Here is an 8,023-nt window from a genome sequence, read left to right on the forward strand (position 1 = left end):
GGGGCTCCATCAGACATGGTGCTTGTACACAGGAAAGAAAAGGAGGGAGAACTTGTACCCACAAAGCCATGTTCCTTTGCTGCTGAAGGAGAAGAAACTGATCTCCCTGTATTTTCATGCTTTTCACTTTCCGCCCTGTTGCAGCGTGGCACTGACAAATGCTATCTATGAAAAAGGAACCCTTGATAGAAAGCCATTAGGAAAAGGCCTTCTGATATGTGCTTTCCCCCTCCATTACAACTCCAGCTTCATGCGGCAGTCTCCCCACTTGGTGTCTAAAGCTGTATCTGCCTGTAACTCACCCACAACGCGCAGCACTAGACCTCCCTCTGCGAAGCACATGCACCAGCAGATAATCCAGCTCAGTTTACCTCTGTGTACCTGGCAGCACGCTACTGTGCAGTGACCAAATATCAGAAGAGTTTGTGGTTAATTAGGATCAGATTAATCCCTGCTGACTGCCCGTCTCTGTGTAAAAAGGGCACTAGAGGTTAGAAAGTATTAAGTACCTTAAACGTCTACTTGCATAATGTAAAAACCTACTGAAGATCCAGACTTTGTGCTTGAAAGTGTCGATGTGAAATTATTTACCCCTGGAGGCATTTAAACATGCATCTTATCCTATCAAAGCAAGAAAATCCATTAAAAACATTTCCAGGAAAAACTGTAACAAATATTTGGCTATGGAAAATAATAAACCAGCAGCGCAATGGAGACAAGACATCTACCAAAAAAAAGGCCTTAGAGATTCTAAACATTATTTCCAACTTCTAAGAATTCAGTTCAACATAGGAAGTATAATTTTTATAGCTGCAATAAAGCTTTTTCTGGGATAAAATTGTACCCAGTTTTCTGTTTTATTAGTTTCTATTTATCATAAAAACGCAATAGCTAATAATTAGATAGCTTCATATTTACACCCAGTCTATGGTACTCCCCATGGAGCCCAGGGGTCTTCGCAGAAAAGACACATTTCCTTGCTTTTATGTGTTCAAATTATTTAACACATTCCTGACACTAAATTGTAGACTATGTTTTGTTGAGATGCTTAGCTATCCCTAAGCATGTAAGTGGTTATTGGATATGGAGAACTTCTGTGTTTTTCCCTTAATTTTAAACGTAATAGTATTTTTAAATGAGGAAGGATCCTGAGGTTGATTAAAATGCTGAGCAACTATATAAACAGAGATAATAGTAGAAAGATTTTTAGAGGCAAGACAGACTAATAAAGGACCTACAGGTCTGTGAGAAAATGTCAGCTTTACACACATCTTCACATACGCTGATAGGCCATCGGGCCTTTTTTACTTTCTTAATGTTTGTTACTGGCACATTTATATAAGTATTAGGGACATTTATATAATAACGGGATATTAGCTCCTTTTGAGGTCATCCGTTCTTGTGACTTATTCCCCATTTACAGTAATAAGCTTCTCATTGTGACATCACCTTGGCGGCCGCAGCGGTACCTGTGATGTCACCAAAAGGGATTATAACCTGAAGTGGGGAGTAAGCTGCAAGAGCAGATCAGCTCCTAAAGAATAAAGGTTTTGTTTCGCCCTGCTAGCAGAGGGAGAAGGACGCATACCACCCACCCTTTCTCCTCAACCTGTCACGGTGGAGCAGGACCATTTTTCCATGCAGTGCCAGCTGGTAGCGCGAGGATCCTTGCTGCTGCCACCAAAACCTGCCAAGGTTCTGCCATGAGCTCTGGTGGAACAAGGCTGGTGAGGGACCTGGATCAGACCCTCCAGAGCTGGGATGCCCACCTGCACTTCTGCTCTTTGGTGCTGCTGTGCCAGTGTTGGGATGGCACAAACACAGAAATCTGCTTAGGAAAGAGGCCGCCAAGATTGTCCGGAGAAATTCCTGACATTCAGGGACATCTGTGAACCACATCTGAACTGTCCCACAACTATCAACGTGTGGGGCACCCTGGTGAAGAAGCATTGAATGCCAGGGAGGAAACTCCTCCAGGGAGGAAGCTTGGGGCTGGCTGGGTGGGAGGGTTTGGCTAACTTGAGTGAACTTTGCTGCACCACAGTGGATGCATGAGAAAATATGTGCAACACGTACAAATATGTACAACCTGGCTTCTCTGCCCGGCTCAGGGGTACATCACGAGCTGGGGGGAGCGGGTAGGAAAACAGCTCGCTGAGAAACTGCAGCAAACGCAGGGAGGCACACACGAAAGCTGCAATGGGACACATTGCAGATGTGCTGTACCTGCTGCGTGGGTCCAGCAGCTCCAGGGGTCGGTCAAATGTTGCTCATTTGGGTTCAGTTGGTTTTCTGACCTGATGCCCAGGCTGAAGGGAGGGTGTCTGTGGGATGACAGGCAGGATATAAAAGCTGTGGCTCAGTACTAAGCCAGTTTGGCAATGTGTCTTTCAACGGCGATCCACCTGGTCGGTTCAGGCCGCAGGAGAGGTAAAGCTGCAGCTGATGAACTGGTCTATGCAGAGCTGCCCTGTAAATAATATTCTTCCACATTATTCACTCTGTAAGTTCCCATTTTATTTCACCTCTCTCGTCTACTCAACAAAATCCCTCTTTCTGAAAACCAGACTTATGGGAAGTCAGCTCTGCAACTTCATAAACATCTTCATGCTTTCATCTTCTGTTTGGTTCCCTGTCATTTCAGCCAGATCAGTAGCAGAAATTGCAGTTGGAACGTTCTGGTATGAGGATCTCTTCCGATGTCATTTACTTGGCATCATTTATTTGGCACTGTAGGAGACTGTGATAGTCAGTTAGATAAGCATTTGTGGGGTATCTGAATTAAAATCAGCTTTTAGCATACTTTATATTCCCTGCCAACAGTAAATGTATTTAAATTGTCAGTTCATGTAGTCATCTGGGAGGAAAATGTGCTGCCACAGTGCTGCTCCTCACTCCTGCTTTTGGCTCACTGGTGAGTTTCCACCAGGCCCCATGCAGGGTACTGACTCTCTCCCAGAAGCATTTTAAATCTGCAGATACCAAAAGGGTGACTTTTGGGGGCAGAGGTGGCATTTCACAGACCAGCAAGTCAACTCTGGACGTGCTGATGCAGCACCCCAGAGCTACCACAGGCAGCAAAGTAGCTGATCTGTGACAGCAGCCGTCACAGGTCATCTATGCACTCAGGAAGGGTCTTATCATACATTCAGAGCCCACAGGGAAGAGGCTTTACTGCTAAGATCTTCATATAACGCTGCAGGAAATATATACGCAGCTGAGATTATGTCTTTGGAGCTCATGCATCGTTTCTCCCGGAGTTTCTTAAGCCACCTTTTCCTATGAGACATGCATAGGAGAACTACCTGGATTACAATAAGGAAGTACAAAATCTTTACTCTCTCCTCAACCAGTTTTTTTCCTTCTCTTAAAAATTCAAATGTTTCATCAACCTGAAAAAAGAAGTGATCTCGTCCTTGTGGTTTCTCAGCCCTTTTGAAGTCTGTCTATTGAAAACCATGTAATGAGAACGGTCACTGTCAGTTAGAAAACTGGCCTGATTTGGGCTCTTACTCAATCTACACGTCTGCGTGTGGAAACACGTGTCGCTTCATCAGTGTTATGATGTTAACCTCCTTCAGTGAAAGAGGAACTCTGTTTGCTTTGCTTTGCGTTCCACCAGAGAAAGGCACCATTCTGCCCACTGCAGAAGACGTCGCACAACGCATTAGCGATACCCACCCTGCAGCTTGAAAAAGGAGTTGACTCCAGCACTGATAGTTCACACGGCTTGTTAATTTACTGCCCGGATAAGTGTTGGGTTGTTCCCACTACCTGTCTCCAAAACTGCCCCTGGGTACAGTTCAGGGTTCATTTGTTCCAGGACTCATCCCAACCCCACCCCTGGCAGAAGCCTGAATCCCACACAGTCCTCCAACACCAGCCCATCAGCCCTTGGATCCCCAAAGGTGCTCATGTGCCCTTGGGCACGTCCCAGGGCAGGAAACACTGGTTCGCAATGCGATGCTGTAAAATCACTGCTCCGTTATTCCACTTGCAGTATTAGAGATGAACTCACAAAAATGTTATATTCGTGTTTTAGAGCCACGGGGGCTGAAGGGGACTGAGAGCCAAGTGCTGCACAGTTTGATCACAGCCAGCCTGTGCCACTGTCCCTCTGCTACTTAGCCTGCAGCCATGGGCAGGGAGGCTACCTACAGCTGTGAGAGCTGCCAAAAAGCCTTTATCACTGCTATCAGTGCTTCTTTCCAGCTGGAGCTGGGCAGGGAGGTGTGAGGGAAGCAGTCTGGGGGTTCCTGTCAGATGGGGCTCTTTTGCAGGACTCTGCGCTGTGTGTCCTCCCCAGCAGGTCCCGGCTGTCCAGGCACTGGCACCAAGCCATCTGTTCAGTGAGGCCAAGCCCTGTGGAGGAGTTTGTTGCCACACCAGCACCTGGAGTTTGGTCTGAGACGCTATCACAGGGTCAGCTGGCTGTTTTTTCTTTTAATAAAGCCCTAGAGAAATGATTCACTTCATCACTGGACTTCTTCTTTGAAGGCGATCCTCTGCAGTGGTCATCCTTTGAAGAGCCAGATTTTGTCCTCACGCCCCAGCAGGAGGCAGAGGCAGTGGTGGGTTTTATGTGGCATGTGGGTAGCAGTAAGCAAATTAACTTGAACTTGCCCAGCTGGGTGTTTCGCAGCTCCGCAGCCAACCGCCTCCCCGCAGAATCAGCTCTGTACAAAATGATGATGCAAATTTTTCAGCAGAACCACCTTCCTGACTTAGCAAATGTGTTGGTATCTTGCAGTGTGGGCTCTCTCCTGGAGGAGAGATGTAAGCAGGAAGGAAGCTGGTTTGGATTCAATTTAATTTCCCCAGGGTTATATATGTTAAAGAGAGCAAGCACACAAAAAAACCAGATGCAGATAGAAGGTTAAATTCTGTTCTCATTTATGAAGAGGTAAATGTACAGCAACCCTGCTGATAATAGGGTTGCACTAGAGCGAAAGGAAGATTGCTGGAGACTGACCTTACACAGGAAAGCAAACAAGAGGGTTCTGAAGAGGAAAACCTGCTTCTCGCCCGGTCCTCTCACCTTTTTCTCCTCCAGCCTTTCCCTGGGCCAAATTCTGCCCCAGATTGCTCTTTGAAGTCTGTGCAGCAGGAGGCCAAACTAGCCACAGCCCAGAAGCAGAACTGCTCCCCTCTTCCTCTCAGCAGCCACACCAAACCAGGGCTCCGTTTTATCAGAACACAGATTAATAAATCAGAGAATAAATCTCCAGTTCCCTGGTAGAAACATTTTGGGGAAAAAAAGGCTTCGAAAGAAATCTCCCTCTGCCCCACAGTGCCTTTGCAGGCTGCGCTTTTCCCTCCAGTTTCTCATTTCAGTCCTGTGACCTCTAGCTGCTTCCAGGGCTGAACAAGTTCCTCACCTTCCTTCCCAATGCCACCGCCATGGAGGCTCGACCCTGAGACTGTTTTCCACAGTCCGGGAGCACCCTGTCTCCCTGGAGGAACCTCCCAGCCCATACTCCCCCAGCAGCTCCCCATTTGCTCCAGGACTCAAGTTAATGTCGGTGGTTTACATTCACACTGCTGTACTTGAAAGCAGAATCTGGTCCATGAAGACCTTGAAGATGAAGTTCCGGAGAACAGCCGTCTCTGGACATTTCTCTTTCCTTCATTTCTCCTTTCTATTCCTGCATATTTTTCACATGAGACATTGCAAAGCCACCTATGATGGTGTCTGTCAGTGCTGAGCGGCGGGACATGTTTCAGCAGTCTGCGCCTTCGCCCACCATGATAGTCACGCGGGAGGACATTGAGAGCCCATAGAGTAACACCACCAATGCAGGCAGGATCTAATCCATTGGTGAAAGGAACCACAGCCTACCGCGTCTCTCCAGAGCTTTCCACCAGTTTTGCTCCCTGTTTGATGGTTTGCTCGCCCATCAGGAAGCTCTTTAAGTTTTCCTTCTCAAAGAGTGCTGGTTTTCTCTGCTCAGTGAGGGGACAGAGGTTGGGCTCCCTCTGAAGTCCTCAGAGCTGTTCCTGTAGGAGCCCAGAGGAGCTCCACAGAGGCACACACCACATGCTCCAGCCTCCTACCCACACACTGCTGTGCTGTATTCTCTCCAGATTGTATTTTCTCCTGGTCTGTGCCTTTTCTCACTTCCCTCACAGGCAGCCTAAGTTACCTAGATGTCAAGAAGCATTTCTCAAAATACAGCTTCTGCCTCTGCCCCTTTCTGTCTTTGAAGAGTTATCTTGGGGACCAATCAATCAGTTGCATTCCTTTTAAAATGTGTTTCCAGCGTCTTAAAAATAAAGTGGTTGCCAGCAAATTTATCAGTACTTTTCTCAGGACCTTGTGATGTATATCCAGATTAAGACTCAAAGAAGGATGTGATGCCTAAAATAGGACACAGGCAACTTTAAAAGACTCCAAAAAAAAATCCTAAAAAAGAGCCAGAAACCCCCTTTCTCCACAGCAGCCCAATCCTAACACTTCTGCATATCCAGGACCCCTCTCTTTTTGACCTGCAGTTTCTGTAATTGGGCTATTTGATTTGCAGCTGCTGGGTTATGTCCCAAACTACCCTCACTTGGACACGTCAGCTCCTGGCTCCCCGGAACAAGCTCAGTTTTCAGACGCACCCCCATATGACACCAGCTTCTCTCAGACACCCTGTTCTTGGCTTTGGATCCCGGTTTGGGGAAGAGAAACTTACAACTTAGGCTGCTAAACTGAAGGGGTACAAGAATTTTTGGTTTGGCCTTGGTTATGATAAATGTTCATACCATTCTCTTAGTATTTTATCACCTGTTTTTAACGACAGCAGTTTCACTGACTCTTCCTTCTTTCTTACTCTACTGCCTTTTAACTTTCTAATCGTTCACTAATGGATTTTCCTTCTTATTTATTATATGCAAAGCACATTTCTTATTCCCCATGGCCGCCTGGAACAACATTGATTCATTTTTAGTTTTCTTAAGCCCTCTCTCCTTGTCTGCAAACACTGTTTTTGCAGCTAAAAGATTCCTCCACAGCTTTACTTTCCTAAATCAGACGCAGGGAGGGAGGGTTTGAAATTAACACTCCGATTTCTAAGTCCTGTCTGTGATAAGAGATGACACAGAATGTCTTTTTCCCCTTTCCCACAGAAACTGTGCTGTCCTATGTCACATTTATACCAGGTCTAATTTTCAATTACATCTTCCATAAACACTTACCCCAAATCTGAATAGCAACATCTTTTCCAGGTGAGAATTGAATGTCAGTTTTTGACAGTAATACCTAAAACCTTCAGGGGCTTCCTATCTTTTTTCCAAATCTTAATAAATCCACAGGAGAGTATCAAGCAGGGCACTGAGGAAATGTCTTATCAGGTCTGGAGCCTCTGGGAACATGACATCAAATCCAGCTGTACAGTCCTCACCAGTGACCAGAGTTAATTTACCTATCGACAGCTCTGAGCCCTTCAATAAATCACTTGGTGGCATCCATTTCATTCTCTCTGAATGCATGCCCAGTCCAGGGGGCACTATGAATGATAACTTCAGCAGAGAGGTCCTCATTCAGCAAAACTCTTAAGCCCACATGTAATTTTCAGCGTGAGGATACTGCCATTGAAATCCCTGCCTGTTGTACTAGACTAGGACTGGCCAAGGTCTTGCCCTTCATTTGTCCTAGCAGGAATATGGTCTAAACCCTGAGGCAGACCCCAGTATCAGTGTCTATCCTGCCATCTTCTCAAAACAGCAGAAAGAGAGGAACAGCACACGGGCAGATGAAGGGAGGCCGATTGCTTCATTCTCGTTTGGGACCTAATTCAATTGCATGGCCACTCCTTCCCTGCTAAGGAAGAAACGGTAGCACCTAAACACTACTGCTTGATTGTAATGACCTTTTTCCCCATGCTTTCTTTCCCACTTGCAACAGGAATGTATGCTGTGAGGTAACTAATTGTACACATAATGTCAAACTCTATGAAGATCAAAAATCTGCAGCTTTACACTCATTTTTAAGCCAAAACCTTGCTTGCCTTAGGTGCCATTGTGAATCTGTGAGGCTGAA

Source organism: Larus michahellis, chromosome 1 (assembly GCF_964199755.1).
Source record: "Larus michahellis chromosome 1, bLarMic1.1, whole genome shotgun sequence".
In the NCBI taxonomy this organism is placed as follows: domain Eukaryota; kingdom Metazoa; phylum Chordata; class Aves; order Charadriiformes; family Laridae; genus Larus; species Larus michahellis.